This window comes from Eubalaena glacialis, chromosome 17 (genome assembly GCF_028564815.1).
Source record: "Eubalaena glacialis isolate mEubGla1 chromosome 17, mEubGla1.1.hap2.+ XY, whole genome shotgun sequence".
Taxonomy (NCBI): domain Eukaryota; kingdom Metazoa; phylum Chordata; class Mammalia; order Artiodactyla; family Balaenidae; genus Eubalaena; species Eubalaena glacialis.
In genome coordinates this window covers 58025217-58049551 of record NC_083732.1, presented here as the reverse complement: position 1 = coordinate 58049551, position 24335 = coordinate 58025217, and the positions used below count along the sequence as shown (strand labels likewise).

At 37.2% G+C, this 24335-nt stretch overlaps 1 protein-coding gene across 4 annotated transcripts in view; it reads right to left on the bottom strand.

Annotated features, from left to right (window-relative positions):
• The window catches only part of OXR1 (oxidation resistance 1), a 633889-nt gene that overhangs the window by 212074 nt on the left and 397480 nt on the right, over positions 1-24335 (bottom strand). The window lies entirely within an intron of this gene.

Sequence of the window (24335 nt, the reverse complement as noted above, 5' to 3'; positions counted from 1 at the left end):
GAAAGAACAGGCCCTTGGGTATAAGGATAACCCACAAAATGGCATAGAAGAGTCAACACCTATTTTGTTGAAATATAAAGTGTGAAGGATTTAACATTTTTCTTTCAGATGGTTAACCAACAGTACCAGAATCATTCAATAAAATTTCCCTCCTTGGGCTTCCCTGGTGGCGCAGTGGTTAAGAATCTGCCTGACAATGCAGGAGACACGGGTTTGAGCCCTGGTCCGGGAAGATCCCACATGCCGCGGAGCAACTGTGCCCATACGCCACGACTACTGAGCCTGCGCTCTAGAGCCTGTGAGCCACGACTACTGAAGCCCGTGAGCCACAACTACTGAAGCCTGAGCACCTAGAGCCCATGCTCCGCAATAAGAGAAGCCCGCGCACCGCAAGAAAGAGCAGCCCCCTCTGGCCGCAGCTAGAGAAAGCCCGAGTGCAGCAACGAAGACCCAACGCAGCCAAAAATAAATAAAATAAATAAATTTAAAAAAATAAATAAAAATGAATTTAAATTTCCCTCCTTTACCTTCTGATTTGTGATGCTACCTTTCAAAACTAAATTTTTAAGATGTAAATTAGGTCATTTTGAGGCCATTTATTCTGTGCTACTGGTCTGTTTGTTAGATACCGTGTCAGTGTACCACTGTTTTGATTATTATAGGTATAAGGGATGCTTTAGCAAAAATATTTTCATTCCTTTCTTTTTATAATGTCCGTACATTTCTTACTTGTGGTTTTCATAGGTTTTTGTTGTGTGTTTGCTGCCCATTACAAAAGGGACACTATATTGCATTTCCTAACTTGTTTCTGATGGTTATTGATTTTTGTATGTGTATATATATATATATATATATATATATATATATATATATATGTAGTTTTGACTAGTTTATTGAAGTCTTTTGTTCAAATAACTTCTCAATTGAATGTCTTGGTTTTACCAGGTAAACTATTATCTCAAATAATAATTTTGTCTCCCTTTCAGTAGCTGTTTCTAATTTCTATTTTGTATTATATTGAACTGTCTAGAAGAGTGCTTCTCAACCATAGGGGACTTTTCTCCCAGGGGATATTTGTCAATGTCTGGTGACATTTTTGGTTGTCACAACTGTGGGTTGTGCTACTAGTACCCAGTGGGTAGAGACCAGGGGTGCTGCTAAATCAGCTTTTTGCCCCCATTATTTTTATTTGCAGAGGAACACAGAATACTTTTACATACTTTCATGCCAGTCAAAAAGACTCTGACACCACAAGAAAAGCAGCGCTCATTTCTGTGAGGCTCCTTCCACCAGTAATACGTATATGTTTAAATGCTCTCATCAACTGAAAACAAATCAGATACACCTGAAGGAGCATTTCCATCATGGGGATAAACTTCTACCTTCTAAAACAAGATATAACTGAAAATACTGAAAAATGTTCCTGCTTGCTTCACCTTTTAATGTGATCCAATTTGCTAACCAAAATGCTCATAAAAGGCTAAGGAAAGCTGATTTTGCCAATATTGTTGGTTGCTAGGTAACTTCCTTATTACCTGTATGTTGCACATATCTGTCTCCTTTTGGATTATACACTTTGACAAGCACACCATCTTGTAAATGGAAGTAAAAAGCTTGTCCTCTCTGCAATTAAAAGGCAGGATAAGAAAGGATATGTAAACATTTAGAATGCTAACTCACTCAACATTACTCAAGCCAGTCCTCTGGAGAGAATACAAAATTCCACCTATGACTTATATGAACTGACAGTGCTCTCTTTGTTATAGAGATATCAATGCAGTCCCATCCCTGACCTTTTAAGTACAGTGACCCAAAGGGCTCGAAGCCTAAAACCTAGATTTTTCTCTATTCTCCTGCAAGTTTTCTATTTAGATTCCATCGATGAGAGGTATTCATAAAGACTTGGAAAGGAGAAGATAAGGAGACTTTTCTTTCCTCCATTAGTGGCAAACGTAGACTTATGGGTAGATGGCAATGTGAAGTTTTCAAAGGCTTCTCCCGTGTCTCTAAAATCATTTATTTCAGTGCTGTAGACAGCTGAGAGCTTGCTTCCTGTCAAATTGGCACTCCAGGTTTTTCAAAACCAGAAAGTTCTGTCTGCCCTTCTCTCCCAGCCTTTCCCATAGCTTTGTAGGCATTAATTCCTTGTAGTAAGTCCTTTCTTGCTCAAATACCTAGAGTGGTCTGTTTTCCTAAGCAAACCTTAGCTGACACTCTATAGTATCAGCTGACTAATGAGGATCTATAGGGAGAAATGTACCTACTTGTGTCTGAAGAAATAAAATCCTGTCTAAGGAAGGCAGTAGCTTTTCATACATTTTTAAAGCAATCACTTGTGGCTAAGAATTACATAATTTCTACAGAGTTCCTTTTTTTCTGGTCTTTTCTTTTGTTTCAAGTGTATACAATGTTCATTACCTTCTCTCGCGGGAATCATTAATCAACCTCTCATCCCCACACACGGGTCCTCAAAAATGAAATAATCTATCAACATAAAACCCAGAAGAAAAACAAAGGTAAACTGACTGCATCTCAGGTGCGGATGTTTAAAAAAAATGGGTATAAAAACAAAGGAATGACCATATGGATGGGACAGGAATGACGTAGCTTAAACTAGTTAAATTGAAGTAATTTCAAAGTAGGGTACTTGACCAATAAGCCTTTTATGAAATTCTGTGAATGATGAGTGTCATGTCCATTAGATTGCCTCCTTCTTTCCCCCATCCTGCTCTGTAGAATCCCCCAATGTCTGTATTTGGAGCCAGTCACTGAGGATTTGCCAAGAAGCACAGACATGTAGGAAGCCTCTTCTTTATGCTTACAGTGCAAAAAGAAGTTGCAAATTTCTGTAGGTGTAGCCCACTTACCAGAAAAAAGTCATAAAAATGGGACTTCAGACTTGTGAGTCTTAAGTCAAAAGCTAACAGACTTACGAGCCATATCTGAGATCAATTACAGGGAAAAAGGAATTTACCATACCCTCAACACTTTTGGGGGAATTGTTGACAAAAACTGTATCCATTTATGAAAAACAACAACAACAACAACAAAGCAGAACTTGATGGTTTGCTAAAAAAAAAAAAAAAGGACAAATCTTCTGAGATACCAGAACTACTTTACACACTGAAAAATTCATTATTTTTTTTTTCTCATGACCTTAGACCTCAAGCCAATGTGAAATTTAGTTTCTTGTAGTGATATCACTTTCTGGCTATTGCTAACAGCATGATATATTTGAGACATTTACTTAAACTGAATCTATTTATATGCAGTAACGCTACCACAGTTTTATTGAAGGGAATGGAAATTTAAAAAAAAAAAGCCTAACTCACAGTGGAAATTTACTAAGACGAAATAATTTTATGATTGTATATATGTGAACACATGAATGTGTAACATTTTCTCAATAAACCTTGGCAGAACTACAGATTGGGAAGAAGAAATAAGTTGTTTTTGTGATCTTTTTAAGTTCTGAATACGAACTGAATGTTTTGGAAGCTTTGCCTCCAAAACTTCCTAGAATTGGAGAATATATTTCCCCCTATCAGGTGCTCCACCCATTTAGTAAACACTTGTTTTAGGCTACTTACAGTCTGTGTGCTTTCTTGTGAACTTATTTCATTAGGACTTCAGGTTGGGTAATATTCATAGTAATCTCCAATTATTATATAATCTTAGCTGCTAGACAATCTCTATCAAGCTAAAGAATTCTTTCCAAAGGGCTTAGGAAGATCACCTGTGTCCCTATTTCCATGGTGAAATAAGTTTGCTGTGTTTGTAAAAGAGAGGCTTTTATTCATTCAGTGACACAGAGTAAACAGATTTCTGCTCTTGTACAGAAGGCAGACTCAAATCCTTGGTTTATTGGTTACTAACTGTGGGATCTCAGGCAAGCTACTTAACCTATCTGAGCCTTAACTTGCTCATTGGTTAAATGGAGATAAAAATACATAACTCATAGGATATGCTCAAGATAATATAGAATGATACATATAAGAGCCAAGAGCCAATACAACAATAAACTTAGGGCCTAGATAAAATGTTGGTATCTTAGCCCCACTTGGTATAATGTGTTTCTTCTCTATCGCCTTTGAGATCTCTATTCACTCCCTGGGATCCCTCTGGGACGGCTCTGCCTTTCAATCACTCAGTGTTAATCCTTGCCCTGCTTCTCTAAGGCTTGCTGAAATCACCTGTTTCCATAGCTCTTCACACCTCAGGAAACCGCTTCTGTGCTTCTAAGATAGCAAACACCGATCTGCTAAATTCAGTTTTGCCAAAGTGCTAATAAGCAAGAATCAAAAGTATGCCCTTTCTTCTTCACAGGTGGATCAGTGATTCCCTGGAAAAAGTCATCTCTTTGTTTTATAACTTGTGGGTGATTTTCATAGGGGGGCTTTGGGATCAAACCGAAAGAGAAAATATTTGGGGGTAGGCATGGCTTTATGATAGCCCTCAACTCACGCAGCCTGCTTTGGCAACAATGAATGAACCTCATTTTCTTCATTTCTTCACCACTGTATCTCCCTTAGTAAGGATAATGTAAAGAAAAATGGTGAAATGAATTTGTATTTCCTGCAGAAAAACTTAGGAGAGCATATAGCCTGAGTTTATGCTTGTTGGCAGAGGTACAAGGATTGGGAATAAATGATTTGTGCTGCATCCCAGGGGCACCATTATACCAATTTGTTTCACACTAACATAATAATCATTCACTTTTATTTATCTACTACTTACTACGTGTCTGACACATTTCTAATTGTTTTAAAAACATGAATTATCATACTCTTGTAAATTATTATTAATGGGTATTTGTTAAGCACTTATCATATTTTATTTGAAATTACTAATTGAAAAAACACACTATCTACATTTAATGCTTAGAACAGCCTAGTGATGTAGACATCATCTTTGTAGAGATGTACAAACAGAGGTTCAGAGAAATTAAGCAAACTTCCCAGTATCACATAGTAACTAGTAGAGCCTAGATTTAAGTCAGGCTATGTTTGGCTTTATAGCGAAGGCTTTTACCCTCTTCTACACTGCCTCTTACTAAGGGGCCCTCCTAACTGAGGGCAGTAATGCTGAAGTACTACAAGAAAAAGGAAATCATTCAGAAGTCTATTAAAATGCAAACAGAATTTGACTGTGGCATTGCATAGTCTAAAAAATGGAACAGTACAGACATTACCATGGTTTTATGCAAAAATGAAATATGAATGTATTATTTTAAAGAACAAAACAGATTAACCGTTGGGCGCAGTTGCCTTAGAATCCCTTCTTTTTGCAGTCATATTTTCATATAGTCCTTCTTTATATTAAGCTAAAAAGTGGTCTTGGAACTTCCACCTATTGGTTTTAGAGCTATCCTTGGGAGCCATGTAGATGATCCTTCTTCCTTAAGGTAGAAAACAGCTAGCAGGTATCCCTGAGATCCTGACCATTCAAGACTGTATTCCCCTTTTCAGCTTGCAATGTCACATTGCTGACAGTCCGCTTCTAAAACTAAAATCCATGGATCTCTTTTTATCCAAATTGCTGTTAAATCAGGTTTTCTGAAATCTGTACATGTACAGTTGACTTTTTCAAGCAGAGAAAAATTAACACTTAAACTTATTAAATGTTAATTTTTCAATTTGAGTCAATCGTTTAAGGTGAACTTATCTTGTCATATTTTGATTTCACTCAGCATTGTGTCAATTTAGAGCTTATCTGTATGGGTCAAGACAATGGTGAAATGTGAATGAGACAAAGTCTTAAATTCAGGCCTTATGGCCCAGTACTAGGAAACCATTCTCTAAGCTGACCCCTCATTATTAGTCATCCTCAAAGCTATCCACAGAATCATCTCATGTTTATTTCTCTCTCTGTTTAACTGACCATCATAAGAAATTTGTCAGATGGCTCTGCTGAAATCAAGATATTTTCTCTATGACATTTTCCTAATTCTTAAATCTTCTATTTAAAAAGAAAAGGTTTGTTTGACATGAGTCATTCTTAAAAAACTCATAGCCAATTCCATTGCATGACCTTTTAAATTAATTTACCATTTTTTAGCAATATGTTTAGTGAACTTAGTTTTGGTTCCTGTCAAAAATAATTGTAATTTTATCAGTTCACAATATACTAGAGCATGAAAACAAACAGGACAGAAGTTCAGTTTAGATTTTACTAAAAAATCTACACACATACACACACACACTCCGTAACAAGTCCCAAGTTGAATCATACAATGAGTTTTCAAACATTGCCAGTATTCTGCTTTCATTGAGAAAATATGAAAAGCGCATGTACCGTGCTTCAGTGGGAACAGTACATTAATTATAAAATGCTATTTCAAATACACATATGAGAAGTAAAATTACATGAGCAAGACTAAGTGCATAATTGTGCCTATCTATTATTTATGATTGTTCCTTAGGAACCTAAAATGACTTATCCAGTTTTATCAATTATAGTGGTAAGAAGTCACAGTTGTACAGCACTTTACAGTTTATGCAGAGCTTATACAGGCATCATCTCATCTGTTAAACAGGTTGCTACGAAAGAGTAGAACTCTTTGGAGAAAGTGAAATTTAACGGAAAGAAGATAGATAGGTTTTGGAGTCCAATGTGGATTTAAATCTTTGTTCTACCCCTTACGAGTTGGACGACCTTGGGAAAACCGTGCGATATCTTTGAACCTCGTGTATACGTGTACACATATGACCAAAAAAAACCTATCACAAAATTTTTATGATAATTAAATGAAATGATAATGCATAGTGTCCAGCACACACATGTGCTTAACTGTTGGGATTTTTTTCTCCTTCTTCTTCCCCACTTTGAAGAAGCTAGCTCCACACGCATTTTTGCATGCTTAACTTTAACTATGCTTTATTGCACTCAAAACACCTATTTCCATGCTATTCAGAATGGTTGAGTTTGTGAGAACTATCTGGGGTCATGAAACCAAAGCAAAGAACATAGCCACTGAGAAAAGGTTCCTTTCTGTAAATGATTTAATTAGTATAAAGATTGCTCCTTTTAACGCAGCAAAACAATTATACTAAATAAAAGTTTAGGAGGCTGTAAAAAGACAAATCATGAAGAATGGTTTGAATCATGAACAGGAAATAAGCAGTTCCAACCTGAGACTTGTACATTTTGGTAAAAGAGCCTAGCCTAGGTTTTGAACAAACAAATCTCATGAAAGAATACTAAAAATGACAGAAAGGACAAGGTACAAGTAACTGCAGCTGTTTTTAAAAACAAATGTTGTTTTGTATTTAGATAGGGGTTATGCCAAAAAAAGTCAATGCTCAAAATAACTTTGTTTGAAGGGAATGCTAATAAAAGGCACCGCAGTTAAAAATATTAAAATCCATGTATTAAAGGCTCAAAGGGGTTTTCCTGATCATGAGGATAGCAAATTCCCTAGTTTTTCAAGTAGGAGTTAGAATTCTGGGAGGATAAGTGACCCAGGTCCAGGACCACACCTTTGATTAGGAGTAAATGTGGGAACAGTTTCAAAGTCATCTGATTTTTGAGTCGCCTCTTTCCACTATTAACGATGATCTGTCTGACCCTAATGTCAGGGGTGGGTCTCTCTATCCTATGGATCTGTCAGTTCTACCTATTTCTGCCAATTCAACCAGGACAAGGAACTTAGTCTTTCCATCCGTTTCCACAGGAAATCCTATCACAGACAAAAATGTCTTGATTTGTATAAACTGTGCTGAAAGTTCGGAAGTCATGGGGAGGGGACGGGAGGGGAGGAGGGGCCATCGGTAGGCCCAGGATTAGCAAAAAAATTGGCATCTAGGTAAAAGGATGGCTGAATAAATAAAGAGCTCTGGAGACAGAGATTTATCTCCCTGGAGCTATGTGTTTATATTTCAAAGGAGGCTAAAACCCTGAGCTATCTTGTTTGTTTTGCCAAGGGTTATAAAAATTTAGGGACCAGAGAAGATTCATACATATTACGGACAAAGATTTCTCTCCCTCTTTCTAGAGGGGAGCAGGCAGCTCTCCACCTCCTGTATAGATGTCCAGATTGATATTTCAGGCTTCCTGCAGTACAAACGCCTACAAGCAGGGTCGACATTGCCCTTCATCAAGTTGCTGCCAGGGAAGGGGAATCAGTGCTGTTATTGCTGTAGGTAATCTTAAGTCTGATGCAGAAACCTCATGTTTGCTTTCAGGACAAAATTAATACATATAGACATTAAAATATATCAATAACGGATTTTCCCCAAGCTAAGACTACTTATTATTGATTATTACTGATCGGCTATTACTTCCCCATTGACCTCTTTCCATTTTCATTCTCCTTCTTTAATGAAAGAGCAATTATTTGTTAAGAATTTACTAACCAGATTCAGTACTAAGAGCTTTACCTGCATTGTTTTATTTAATACTCACAAAAAGCCTGTGAAGAAAGTGTTTTTATTCCCATTGAATAGTTGAAAAAACTGATCAACAAACTTGACCCATACAACTGGTGAATACCAGAGCTAAAACAGCCAGTGAATTGCTAAATTCTAACCTGTCTCTTGTTTCAGAACCTAGTTATTTCTCCTGCTCTGCACCAAATTACATGATAATGTCCCAGTTAGCACCCTTGACTAATCAAATTCAGAAGCTGCCAACACGTGGCAAATTCTCTAATCTTAACAAAACAATTTTATCTATTACTACTTTAGGGTAATTTGTGTATCTGATAGTATGAAAACTATGTGTATGCATGTGTGGGTGTATCCACATTCTTATTCTTACTCTGAAAGTTTCTAATAGCATAGTATTAAGGGCTTGGCGTAGCAGTAGTTTGTTTCAAGAAAGGAACATAAGTCTTCAAGATATATTTTTAGTCCAGGATGATAACTTGGGTCCAAATGCTGAAAAATATTTTCTATGTGTTGCCTAGTGAAGACGCCTGCAGGCTCTTTAGACCAGCCTTGCTATTCATGGACCAGGAGTACCTGGATTGTTGTTACAAATGCAAAATGGTGGGTCCCACCCCAGGCCTCCTGAGTCAGCCTCTGCATTTTTATAAGATTCTCCCATTTAAGAAGGGATTCTTTAGAATAGTCTTAAGGCTTTAAAGCTTTCCTTTCTGAGTCCTGCTGATGAAAAGTAAAACCAAGCCTTTCCCCTCCTCAGGTGGTGTATCACGGAACCGCCTTGAAACCCTGAGTCATTTGCTGTCTGCTGCTTATCCTGAAGTTTTCTACAAGTCCCCAAATAAGGTAGTAGAAAGTTTTCAGACTGTGTGATGTGACATGACTCTGCAATAAGTAGGGTGTTTAAACAGAATGAATCACAAGTGTGATTTACACTAAGAGGACAGACTCACGAATACCGATTCAATACTGGAAAAAGATGTTTTCGGATGCATTGACTTTCCTCTAAATCAGATAAAAACCATTTGCCTTTAACATCAAAAGGTTTCTTATGTGATACTTAAGACATCAATCCCAGTTCATCCCATTTTTCTTGACAGATTTTATTACTCCAGTAGACTTACATCACAGGGGATGACCAAAGAAGGGAACCAAAGAGAAGTCGCTGTTCCCTCTCTCTTTGGCAAAGAATATTCCCCCTCCCCCTCTTCCAACATAGCTTTTTTGAACACATTTATTCCTGAATCCTAGGATGTCAAGGCCCCATCATGATAATCTTTTGCATGTTTGGTCATGTGAATGGCATAGTTTCATTTCTTTCCTAAATAACTAGTAGAGGCAACAAGGGGATAATTTATAGGATTATAGAGGTTGAGGAAACCACGAAGATTCCTCCTATGTCCCTGTTCGTCCTTTCTCAGTTTCCTTTGCAGCCTATTGGTCTGGTCCTACCCCTTAAATTTTGGGGAGGACTCTTTTCTTTATCACTTTATTCACTCTTCTTAAGAAACTCCGTTATACTTACATGCTGATTTGGAGTGACATCTTCATCCTAAACCTACCTCCTGTGTACCAGAACTGCAGATCCAACTGCCTATCCCCCCAGGAATCTCAAAGCTCAACCGACCCACAATCGAACTCAATATCCCATTTCAATAGCTATCCCCTGAGCATTTCCCATCTTCGTAAATGCTAACCCCATGCACCTAGATGTTCAAATCAGAAACTCAACAGTTATCCTAGAAGCCTCACACAAATCATGAAGTCATTTTAAAAACTAACAGGTTTTTTTTTTTCATTTTCTCTAGTGAATTCCTCACCCAATTGTTGATTTTGTTGACTTTCTTAGTTTTAGGTTTCCTTGTGCACTTCAATTTTAGTTTCAGACTCCTCTTGAGAGGGAGCTTTTAGGTTTCACATTTTTTTCCTCTCTCTAGTGCCTTCACTTCTTCTAGCCATTTTGCTCTTCGCTCAACTTGTCCCCGAGACTTCCATTCCAGAACAAGGTCTTGTATTGGTGGCTCATGGCGAGAAAATAGATTCGGCTGTGGAATGGAGGGGTGGCTTCTCCTACGTCCAGGTTCCAAGCCTCTCTCTGTTTCCTCTGGCCTCTGAAGCTTACGCTGAGCCACAACCCAGGGTGGGCAGTAATCACAGCTTTTTCCAGCCTTTCATGGTTGGGAATCCCTGCTCAGGTGCTAAATTTGAAGAAGTAAGTGGGGCTCTGTTCTTCTAACGTGCATGGTACGCATTTTTTTTTTAAATAAAATTTTCTATTTGAGAAAAGTTTTTAGATTGACCGAAAAATTGCTAAGATAGTACAGAGTTCTCATATACCCCATACCCAGTTTCCCCTATTATTAACCTCTTATACTGATTAGTTACATTTGTTATAATTAATAAACCAATACTGATATATTACTATTAACTAAAGTCCATACTTTATCCAGACTTCCTTACATTTTAACCTAATGTCCCTTTTCTGTTCCAGGATCCCATCCAGGATACCACATTACATTTAGATATCATGTCCTCTTGAGCTGTTCTTGACTGTGGGTTCCATGCTCCTTTATTGCTATGTGTTTTTACCGCTTTTCTGGCCCACAGAGATATTTGTTTGGTTTAGAAAAGAAGATATACCTTAATTGAAAAATGTCAGCTATCATTGCTTCAAGCATTCAAAACTTGAAATCATAGAACTGATTGGAAAATCTTCTTTTTCATTTCCTGCTGGTCACCAGTTCCTCTCCATTTATATCGATCACCTCTCTGTAATTCTCTCCTCTCATATTGCCTCTGACTTAGATTAGGACTTTGTCACTCTTCATTAATATTATTTTGATACTTTACTTTTTATTTAACTTCTACTGTGTGTTACTCTGTGCCAGGATCTATTAAGCAATTTGAACACATTACCTCATATAAACCTTATTACAAACCTGAGTGGTACAGGGTAATATTCTCATTTCCCAAAGGAAAATCATTGAGGTTAAGTGACTTGTCCAAGGTCACAGAGCTACTTAGAATGGCTGTGCGGGTATCCAAAACTAGATCTGTGTAATTCCAGAGCCAAAGCTCTTAAGCCGTACAGCATAATATCTAATTAGCCCTGACACTTATACATCTAAAAGATTATTGTCTCTAGGCATGTATATCCCCAACCCATTCTCCATATGATGCTCAAAACATCTCTCTATAAAGCAACCTTATCAAGGTACTCCCCTAGGCAAAAACCTTCAACAATTCCCAAGGTGTCATGATTAAGTCCAAATTCTATAGTACAGCCCACAAGACCCCCCATTATCTGGCTCCTCATCTTTCTCAAGCCTCATCTCCAACTGCCAATTGTCAACAGTAGTCATTCATTTATTAAATGAACGAATAAGCATTCTTAAAACTGACCACTGAATTGAGATTTAGATAGGCTTATTTAGGGGTAGAGGTGAAAAAAATAAATGAGAGCATGGAGAGAGGGAATTACTATTGATATTCCTCTTTTTCTTATTTTAGTGCGACTTTTTGGCTATCCCTATCCCATCCCACTCACCCTATGTTTATTTACAAGAATGTTTCTCATATCAAGAAAGATCTGTAACTTGAGAGAATTATTTAAAGTAGGAAGTGAAACTTTGTAGCCTCAAATAGCACACCAGATATCCTGTTTCTTTAGTTAGAGTAAACAGTATTCTGCTGTTCTGCTATATAATGACTCACTTGAAATAATACTTGAAAAAGACCTCAAAGACACTAAAATTACCTAATTAAAAAGGAAATTGGTTTGAACTGGTTTATGAGACACTCAATAAACAGAGTCACAAGGTAAAACTCTCTGTGGGCACCTATGATATTTTATTTCCAATATACTATTGATGATAATTTTTGCCTCCTTTGGCTCAGAGAACTAGGAGAGGAAATCAATGTCCTTTCTATCAACGTATTAAAATTTAAGCAACAAAATTAAGTCCAAGGATTCTTGAGTGCAAATCCTAGCAAATAAAAAATATTGTGATGCAGCAGGTAGGCAGGCACTGTTTAAAGTCTTACTGATTTCTCTGTGATGGACTATCCTCCATATACTTAATGTGTAACATCTTAATACTTAATGTCCGTAAGACTGAATGTACCAGAAGACTTAAGATTCCAACTCATGAAACAGGCTGACCAAATAAATGACCAAGGAGAATGGAGGAAATCGGATGCTAAGATGTGTCGGCCATGATTACACAGACAATATAGGCTTTCTCCTCCAGGAAACATCCATCTAAATAGCTAAAGACTTATTCAGATAATATTTTGAAGGTATTTAACTTTGGTATATTCAAACAAACATGGTAACATGAAATAGGTTAAGTATTAGATAACATTACTTCAAAACCATTACATGAATTTCTCTTAGCAGGTATTTTTACCTACTAAAAAGCTGTTAAGCTAATTTGCTGAACATAGTATTTTCTGTATTCTGAAATCATGTTTCCATTAAGAATCCACATAGCTTTTTATTCATAGATTATACTGACACAAAGGCTTTTTAGGTCATAGTCTGTCCAGATGATTCAAGGTTTGAATTAGTGAAGTTTTAAAATAGCTCACTAAAAGCTTGCTTGCATGTAGATGTGCACATGATTTATAGTGAATCTATTAGGAATGGTCACTGAAACATTTATAATTGGGTTATTCAAAGTAATTGACTATAGTCAAAGTCATTTCAAAACCTCTGGCACAAATAGCAAATAGAAGCATTTCCCTCAATTGTGTCTCACTTTCAACTATTTTCACATTCTTCTCAGTAATATTCTTTTGGTCAGAGTGTGAACATGGTCAAAATTTTGTCGAGGAGCATGAATCTTACAGGTTTTTTTAATGTGTGAAAAATGTCTTTAGATATGAAGTAGGAAGAAAAGCCATATCGTAAAAAATCAGGAGATATCAATTGCTTTTTTTAATATATTTTTCATTGAGGTATAATTGACATAGACATTATATTAGTTTCAGGTGTGCAACATAACAAGGGGCTATCAATAGCTTTATTTCTGAATATTTGCAAGATTCTAGAAACTCTTTAAATTGATGCTTTTTTAAAAAATGGAAATACGGGGGAAATTTGAACATATTTCACTGTTCAAAATTCCATTAATTCTATCCCTTAATGTTTAAAACAAAGTAGGTATTTCTTAATAATCTGTCATTTTCTTCCCCTGGCCATGGTTCAGTGGAAAGGAACATTCCTACAAGCGTTGGTGGGTTGAAAGGGCAAGTTTTGATGGCTGGCAGCGCTGAAGGATTTATTTTCATAGGAATTTAGCAAATTTCAAATAAGATCATGATTATTCCTCCACCACGAAACAATGCCTGTTTAAATTATTACACAATTTTAACCAGTATAGCTTCAATTAGCCTGCTTAGAAATCATTAAATAAATTGACAGGTATAATTTGTTTCTAATAAGTTATAAGTTATGCTGCAACTCAAATACCAAACCAACACCAGTAGCTCAGGGAAACCCTGGGGTACTGACATTTCTTAATCCATTTATCACAGCCATGATTAAGCTGTGTTTCTTGGTCCTGGGTTGATTACCTCTGACAGAGAACAATAACAGAATCAGGGCGAAAGAGAATAAGGCAAATGTACAAAATATGGTGGTAACTTTGTAAATTAGAGTTGGCAAGCTTATCTAGCATGTTATAAACATTACCAATCTATAGGGGTATCAAACAAACATCTTTTTCTTCTTTCTTAGTACACCTCTACTGCTTAGTAAAATTTAGTTAAAATTATATAAATGCTTAGTTAAAAAAATCTAATTTCTCTTGAAAGAAATAAAGTGTTCATATTTATTCTAGAGTGGAAAAGAAGTTTTCATCTGTGAGTTTTCCTAGGCCTCATGTTTTAAAGTGGATTTTAAATGGAATTTTTTAATTCCATGACATGAAATAAAAACCCATTCAAATACCCCTCCAGCGCATATACACACACAGACGCAGATTCTCATGCACTGAATCCCAAGGTCTGCTTACCCCACAAGTAAACAAAAAAATTGAACTTGGATTTTCAATATCTTCAAATTCCACTATCTTAATACAAATGGCCCAATCTAATGCAATGTGGGTCAAAACAAAAAGGCACTTCTACATGTGCAGCAGTCTTTGAAATCTGTGAAAAGCCCAGGTCCATTTAGGGAAGTCCAGATTCCATGTATAACAAGGAACCTCAGCAACAGAATAATTTTCCTTAAATAATCTTGTGACCCAGAAAGTATAAGAAGTCATCAAAGTTCAATTCAAAACAAAGTCATTTTTCTCAAGAACATAATTTAATCTGAACCCTCAGAGCAGTTACCCATTTTAGTTTCTGTGCTTACAGACAGTGACCTGTGTGCCAAGTTGCTTCTTCTGATTAAATCAGAGACTTCCTGCTTTTACATGAAGAATCTTCTAGCGTGGAGGGAAGGTTCTGGTTCAGTGGTGACCTAGTTTCATGCTGCAGAATGTGTCACCTCCAGCAAGATTAGTCTTTTCCTTTTTTTTCTTTCTCTCTCCTGCTACAATATTTTCACTTTAGAGTCGATCTTTTTTATTCTTATAATTAAAAAGTCTGGATTCAGAAGCAGAGGCATATAAGTTATGTGGTGATATTTTAAAATGCCTGGTGTATTGCAATTAAAAAGCAGTTAAATATGTGTCTTGCTTTTTCCCTTTTTAGAGTTTCCAAACTAGTTATTACTGTTTTAATTTTGCCAACTACTCAGAAGAATTCCCAGGGAACCCCTAATTCTGTAGGCTCTCTTTTCAATATGTAAGCAGCCTGGGGTTAGTAAGATACAAATTTGTATTTACCTGCGCTTCATTAAGTTTGGATGTTGAAGATATTCTATTCTGAAGGCAGGGCAAAGGACAAGATCAGTGGATGTCAGACTTTTACAATTTCACAGAAGAGTAATATTTCAAAAGAATATTTGGGGGACATTTCCTAACTTAATTTTGACAAGTGAGGAGATTTAAAAATAACACATCTTATTAAAAAATTCTACAAAAGCAATATATATACTATGCCATCATTTCACAGAAGGCAGTCCATTTTAACACGAGGAAGGAGGTGAGAAAAGAAGAAAAGAGAGGAGGGGAAGAAGGAAAGAAAGAAGGAAGGATGAGCAAAAGAAGGAAAAGATAGTCACTTTAATCGAATAAATGTAATTGCATGAAAAACTAGTATTCTTTTTTTAATGCATCTGTTTCACCATCAATGGTATGGACTAGCGCTTGTGAAACCACTTACTGAGATCTCTGTCAATGATCTAATCTCATTTTTGTTTTTGTTTTTGAGAAGAGAACTGACCTGAAAACATGTAGAAGATAAACTGTTTACCATTAGTTATCAATCTACTTAGATTCTTTCCTTGACTTTGCCACCATTTCCAGTGTGACCATGAAAAAGTCGTTCAACTTTCAGAGACTCAATTCCAAAGAATGCTATATGGTGGCCATAATAAGTATCCTACTCATCTTTTAGGAATGTTATAAGCATTCACTGAATTTAACACGTATTTTTTAGTCACCTAAAAAACTGACAATGCATATGTTAAAATGCTTTGAATCTATTCATGTTGATCAAATCTGGGGAAGGTGTGGCCAAGTATGAGGGGAATTTGGATGGAATCCTAACACTATTCTAGGCAGAAGGAAACACTTCCATAAAGCCCATCATACATCATACAGAAGGACACCTTTGGGAAACCACAAGGAGCATGGCTAGAGTGTGGGGCTGGGGTCTGAGACTAAGCTGGAGAGTAAACTGGGGCGGAGCATGAAAGGTCTACAGAGCAACAAACAACCTTATCTTGTGGGGAAAGAGGAACCACCTGCTAAAAACCAGGGGATAAGCGAGCATATCCACGAGGATCAGGGCAGGAGGCTAGCTTCACATAAGCAGGCGGGCAGCGATCATGACGCCGCATTCATGCCGCATCTTTAATGCACAACAATAACAAGCTCACTAATATTCATGGAGAACTTCCATGTTCTAGGCACTATTATAAGCACTTCACACAGGCTACTTCATTTACTCCTCACAACAGCCCTTTCAGGAAGCATCAGTTTTATCTCCTTTTATAAGTGAAGACACTGAGCTCTGAGATTCTAAGTGCCTTGTTTACAGTCACATAACTAGCAAGGGGAATGGGATTCCAACTTAGACATCAGATTCCGGAGGCCAAGTTCCTCACCATTAATCCATCCTGCCTCTGGGACCAAAAGAAGGAGCTCAGTAAGCGCAGTGGAATGAATGACTACCCTTCCACCTTCCTGCCACTGATCAAAACCATTTAGGATCTTGGAGAGCTGATCAGAGCACTTTTCCAGGCAAGTTGATGCCTAAACCACTCTAAAGACGTAACAGCTGTACTTTAGAAAACACAACGCAAACTTCCCCAGTAACAGTGCTCAAACTGTTACATTCCCCCAATATTTAATTTTTATATTCTTTGCTACAACTTATTCTTTTCTTGGTAGAAGTGAAGAACATCTGGGCACCTCCTCTTCAAAACAATGCTGGGAAGCTTGAGGATCATTAAATTTCCCCTCAATCATTTTCTTCTTCATGCTGCAAATATCAATTCCATTAGTCTTGTCATAAATTAATTCTATGCCAAGCGAAAAACAACTCTTTGAAAAATCTATTATTAATGTATCGAATGTCCTGTAATTGAAACCAGCCTAACTGATTTCTCAGAACTGTATCATTTATCTGCTAGAATGTTTATAAAAATTGTATAAGATTTAAACACATTTTACAGAGTAACTTTTCTATCGCCTACCTCCATTAATCTGTTTTATTTTTCTTTAAAAACTTACTATTCATTGACAATGAATATCCAATTGCTTATTTATACCCTGTTTTTCCCACTAGAATATAAGCACCTGAGTGCCTGGAGTTGGTCTTATTTTCTCTTGTATTAGTGGCACTTTGAACAAGGCCTGGTTTGTAGTAGGCATTTAATAAATATTTATTTAATTAATAAGTGAATAGGTTAATAAATGAAGGAACATATTTTCATATATGAAAAAGTCTGAGTTAAACACATCCACCAAATAAACCCAGAATTTGTTTACCTGACTATACCTGGAAATTACTGTGTAGAGGACACTGACCGATTCATCATAGGTGGTATTCAACAAAGAGAGGGTGATACAGTGAGATTAATATAGAAAGGACAAAAGGTAGAGACTGATCCATGAGGGCAAACAAGAGATTAAAAGGCGTGAACAGACTGTTACTTCGCTTGACAAGGTGAGGACCTGCACGGAAGTCTCAACTGAAGGAAAGTTCCAGAGGTATTATACAGACACCTGTTATCCAAGGAGCCCCCTATTGGCCCTGTTTGGTAGCCCTGCTGAGCCAGGAGCCTGGGAAGGCTAACTTCAACCCTTTTCTGCCTTGTCTTTGAACTTGCAGAGACCATTTAAATAGCATAATAAAAGGGAGCTTTAAATATAATACATGACACCATTAAACTCCTAGAAGAGAACACAGGCAAAACATTCTCTGACATAAATCGTAGCAATGTTTTCTTAGGTCAGTCTCCCAAGGCAAAAGAAATAAAAGCAAAAATAAACAAATGGGATCTAATCAATCTTATAAGCTTTTGCACAGCAAAGGAAACCATAAACAAAACAAAAAGACAACCTAAGGAATGAGAGAAAATATTTGCAAATGATGCGACCGACAAGGGCTTAATTTCCAAAATATACAAACAGCTCATGCAGCTCATTATCAAAAAAGCAAACAACCCAATCAAAAAAATGGGCAGAAGATCTAAATGGACATTTCTCCAAAGAAGACATACAGATGGCCAACAGCCACATGAAAAGATGCTCAACATTGTTAATTATTAGAGAAATGCAAATCAAAACTACAATGAGGTATCACCTCACACCAGTCAGAATGGCCATCATCAAAAAGTTTACAAATAATAAACTCTACTAAAAATAGAGTTACCATATGATCCAGCAATCCCACTCGTGGGCATACATCTGGAAGAGACAAAAACTCTAATTTGAAAAGATACATGCACCCCAATGTTCACAGCAGCACTATTTACAATAGTCAAGACATGGAAGCAACCTAAATGTCCATCAACAGATGAATGGAGGGACTTCCCTGGTGGTCCAGTGGTTAAGAATCGCCTTCCAATGCAGGGGACGCAGGTTCGACCCCTGGACAGGGAACTAAGATCCCACATGTTGCGGGGTAACTAAGCCCGCACATCACTGAGCCCGCATGCCACAACTAGAGAGCCTGCATGCCGCAACTATAGAGGCCATGTGCTCTGGAACCCATCCACAACTAAAGAGAAGCCCACGCGCCCCAGCGAAGAGCCTGTGCACCACAACGAAAGATCCCACATGCCGCAACTAAGACACGACACAGCCAAAAATAAATAAATATTAAAAAAACCCCAGATGAATGGATAAAGAAGATGATATAAAGAAGATGGATAAAGAAGATGTGTACATACACATACACACACACACACACACACACACACACACACACACAAAATGGAATATTACTCAGCCATAAAAAATGAAATAATGCCATTTGCAGCAACATGGATGAATGTAGAGATTATCACGCTAAGTGAAATAGGCCAGACAGAGAAAGGCAAATATCATATGATATCACTTATATGTGGAACCTAAAAAAATGGTACAAATGAACTTGTTTATAAAACAAAAATAGACTCGTAGACATAGAAAACAAACTTATGGTTACCAAAGGGGAAAGGGGGGAGGGATAAATTGGGAATTTGGGATTAAATACAAATACAAATTACTACAAATAAAATACATAAACAATGAGGACCTACGGTATAGCATAGGGAACTATATTCAATATCTTGTAATAACCTATAATGGAAAAGAATCTGAAAAAGAATATATATATATATATATATATATACACACATATGTATACGTATGTATGTAATGTAACTGAGTCCCTTTGCTGTACAACAGAAATTATCACAACACTGGAAATCAATTATGCTTCAATTAAAAAAATAAAAAAGGGCTTTGTTAAATCTAACCTTTTTCTTTTCTAACAGATTTAAAAGTTGTAGATCTTATTCACTGTTCTCCACAGCAGGGGTTCCAATCCTTCTCTCATGCCTGGAAGTATTCAAAGCTCTTCTTTACACTAAGCTCTTGGCCCATTTCCTCCCTCCTCCTCCACTGAAAAGGGCAAGGTTCATCACCACTACCTCCACCAGCACCCCCCCTCCCTCCTCTTTGCCATCCCCAAAGTTTATTTACACTTACTGCGTGCCTTACACTGTACTCAGTGTTAGGATTAATGACATTAACGCCATCCTTTCCTACTCATAAGAATTGAGATTTGGTATGGAGACATGCTAACACAAGAAGATAAGGAAGACAGCTAAGTGCTAGATGCCAAGGCAGCGAGGAGAACGGAGGGTGATGAAGGGTGACTGGATCTATGAAGCCAATAAAGAGCCCCGGCGTGCCTTTAAGGTCTGATGTGATTTCTCCATCTTCTGGATTCCACAGCACTTTGAGTGAACCTCCCCTGCCCTCCGCTGCTCCTCACTCATCTCCCCTACCTCTGGCCTCACCCATGGCATTGAGAGCATCTGTCTTGTATTCTACTCACTGGTGTGCCTGTTTTAACCAAGCACTCCCTTCCCCCACCCCCGACACACGTGATGAACACCTCAAGAGCAGGGATCTCTGTTTTACCCTTCTTATTCCGAGCAGCATCTTCTATGAGGCCTTCACACAGCTGGGTCTGATCGAGGACTAATCAGCATTTGGTGTGTCACTGAATGACTCTGATTATGGAGACATCTATTCAAGACCTGTCCCACTTCCTAACTGTGAAGCGAAAAATGTCTCAGAATGGAAAGACATCAGCACATTTTACTAATAGTCACAGATGCTGGAGAGAGATGTACGAACTCTGGCTTTAGATTCTGAATCAAGGAATGAATATTACATGGACTTACAAGCCCAGCTTAGGGAGCGTTGGGACACTTTTGGATCCTGCATGCCCAGTCTTCTTCACTATCTCTACATCTGCTTTACAACTCTTTTCAGAAGTCCTTACATGTGGTTCTCTAAATTGAATGTAGGGAATACACGGAGTATTAAAAATATGAGTCTACTATTTGGTTTCATCTTCCATCTTTAAGTAGGGATTGTTTCTGAAGGATATAGGTTTCTTACATACATTGTTAAACTCAAGTAGTTTTATTGAGCACAAACAAAAATTGGAGGAGGGAACAATTCTATTTTGTTTTCATCTGTTTACCCATTAGAGCTAGTCCACTAATTTAATATTATATTATTCTAGTTCTAATTAACACTTTTATTTAAAAATAATAATAGAATTTTAAGTACCTGAAGGACTTCAAATATCTAGTCCAGTTGTAGGTCACAACTCATTAACAGACCATGTAGTCAATTTAGTGTGTTGAGATTGCATTTAAAAAAATGAAAGTAACGATCAGTATGGATAGTAAGGAAATGTTTTCAGGAAATTTTTTTCAGCTATGTTGGTGGTTGAGTGTGCACTGGGTAAGTGTTGTAAAATGTGTTAGGCAGAATTCTAAGATGGTCCCCAAGATTCCTCACCCCTGTAATGTACACACGTGTGTGATCCCCAGGCCTGTGAATATGATGGACATTACTCCCATGATTAGGTTTTGTTGACTTTAAAACAGGGAGATCATCTGGGTGGCCCTGACCTAATTACATAAGCCGTTTAAAGGAGAGAGCTTTCTTGGCTAGCCCAAGGAGAGGAAGTTAGCGATTCATAAGAGAAGGATTTGACATGCAGTTACTGGCTTGAAGATGGAAGGGCCACATGGCAAGGGAAGAGAGTACCCTCTGAAAGCTAAGAGTCAGCCCCAGTTGACAGCCAACCAGGAAATGGGGACCTCAGACCTACCACTTCAAGGAACTGAATTCTGTCAACAAAAGGAATGAACTTGGAAGCATACTCTTCCCTAGCTGAACCAACCTCCAGACAAGAACTCAGCCCAGCTAACACCTTGATTTTAGCCTTGTAGATACCCCGAGCAGAAAATATAGTCATGTTTTGTGGATTTCTGACCTACACAGCTGTGAGCTGATAAATGGGTGTTGTTTTAAACAGCTAAGTTTGTGGTAATTTGTTTCACAGCAATAGAAAACGTATACAGTACTTCATATGGTTAACTGTATAATAAAAAGCGAGCAAGAAAAAATACTCAGAACGACTGATTTGGTCTAAATCTATCACTGTCCAGATGAGAAGGTTAAGGTCAAGTGACGGTAAATAACTGTGCAAGATTATACAGTTGGTGACAAAAGCAGCACAGAACAAACTCTTTCTTTAGCCACAGTCCTGATATAGTGGTTACTCTCCTATTAATTTAGCTGAAGATTGATATATCTCACACCAATAGAGAACAGCTTTTCCTCTGCTTATATCAAAACAATGAAATTTTATTATACTTCTTATAAGATGGATTGTTTTCCTATAAAAAGTAATGAGTTTATGCCGTGCCATTTTTTTTTGGCTGCTATAATTGGTTTAACATGTTTCTGTTATTAGGAATAATTAAGGACCTAAATCTATTGTCTATACAAGGAGGCAATCATTTCTATGTCCTAGAGTTCTCTCAACAGGAAGTAGATCCTATACATAAGTGCATGAGGGATAAAAGCTGTGAGATCAAAAGAAATTTCTAGAGAAGCTACTGCAGCCACTCATTAGCCACTAAGAGACATTTAAATAACTCCAAAATTTTCTAGTTCTTTTTTTTAATTTAAAAATTCTTCAATTCCCAGAATGATTACTTAAATATCGTAGTGCACTTCATTGCTAAATTTAAATGTAGTAGTCACTTGGCCACAAGAGGGCTCCCAGGTTTTTCCAGTTGTGTGAGCTATAAATTGAGACATTGAAAGATATCTTTAAATGAAAGGGCATATTGGCTGGTGGATGGGTTAGTTGGCATGGTTTCCTTAAGCGAAATTTTCTGGGGATTGCAGTGAAAATATCACTCCACTGTATCACTCACAGAAACTCCTCGGGCTCACCTCTCTAGACGGGGATGGTACCCTTCCGAGTGACATAGAAGGCAGACTCTAAAATGTCACAAGAAGGTTAATTTCATTCGCAGAGTTGGCTATCTCTGGCTCACAGTTTTTTCTTTAATTTCTTTAAGGTTCTATCCCTCATCTAAAAAAACAGAGAGTATAATACTTACAAGAGTTGTGAGAATCAATTGAGAAAGAAGAAAGGAGCTTAACTTGTGCCTAGTATTTGGAATTACCAATAAATGGCAATTATAATTGTTGTTGTATTTATTACCAATACATTTACTAAGGGATACTGAAATAGGCTTGTTTTGTGAAATGATCTTTCAATACAGGTGATTACATGGTTGCTAATATTTCAGCCTTGAAAATGTCTCCAGGTCTATTTTAACATATAGACATGCCACTGACATTGCTTATGAATCAAACTGTTGCAAATCCAAAAATTAAACATTCACTAGTTGTAGGACTATTTAAAATAACTTATAGTTCATCTTTCTGCAATCCAAACTCACCATTTAGAATTCTATTTTTCAGGCTTAGTTGTTTATTTACATTGGCCAAGCTGGGGGTCAATGTTTTACCCTCATTTTCTCATCTTTAAGGAATGTTGAGTTTATAAGATAAACTTTATTTTCTGAAGGCAAAATACTGTCTTCTTATCCAGTTAATAAATCAGAAAAGCAGTAGATGGTAGTGGATATGTGGGAGGAGAGGTGGGAGGAGAGGACATTGGAAAATGGAGAGAGAAGCAGTTATGTAAATGTCACGGGCTTTTCTAGTTGATTGATTTTTAGAACTCTGCTATCATAAGTTTTAAAAATGGAAATATGTACCTGTCTACACTCTCTTATATCAATTCTCATCATCGCTGACCAATGACATCCTCAAAGACACCATGCTTGTTGCCTATTAAAAAATAAGACTTTAACATCTTCATCTGGAAAAAAGGAAACCTGAGAGTAGATATAGGAAGAAGATATAAAATGGCAGGAAGGGAAAGCATGGTTTTAGAAGCCAAATCCTGAAATACTACTAGACATACATGGAGGCATCTCTTCAAGTGTGAAGGAAGTAATTTAACCCAAACACACAGGAGAATGACTGGACAAAGTCACACAGAAAATTGGTATGGGAATCAGAACTAGAAATCTGATCTGATTACATTTCTAGATAGAGACACTAAAATATCTGAGAAAAAATTCCAAACATCCCATAATGGGGTGGCGGGGTGCTAGATACCAAGAAAAACATGACCCCTTTGATGTAACTTTGGTAAAGCCATTAAACCAACAGTGTCTACTATTAAGGATTTTGGTGATGAGCAAATCTCTCCAAATGAAATAATAAGCAACACCGAAGCATCCATCTTCTTCCTGGTAGATTCATCTCCCCTACGCATCACCTCTACCATACATATGTTTAGCAGCTTTTGTCTCAATTAGACCTAAAACACTGAAAATTGTTATTGTGAGTTAAAAATCAAGGCCAAAGACATGATGAACAAATATTGGTACATAAAAGTTGGTAATTCAACTTATTTGAATTGATTACCTCTAACACTCCAATTAAGTGTTAACGTTCAAAATTACAGGATATTATTCTACTTGGGAAAAAGGGGGCATAATGTCTGCAAGACCCTATCCACAGCCTACTACCTTGTCATACATTGGGATCTAGATGATTCAGTCTCTCCAATGTGAAGTAATGTGCAAGGTAAAAACGGACCTACAACGTAATTTGTCCTTCCTCAGAACATAATAATTTTCTATTTTCTTAGTGGCTTTGTTAGTTACAGGCTGACATCAACCACTGTCTCAACAACCTGACAGAACAGGGTCAGCCACCTGAAAGC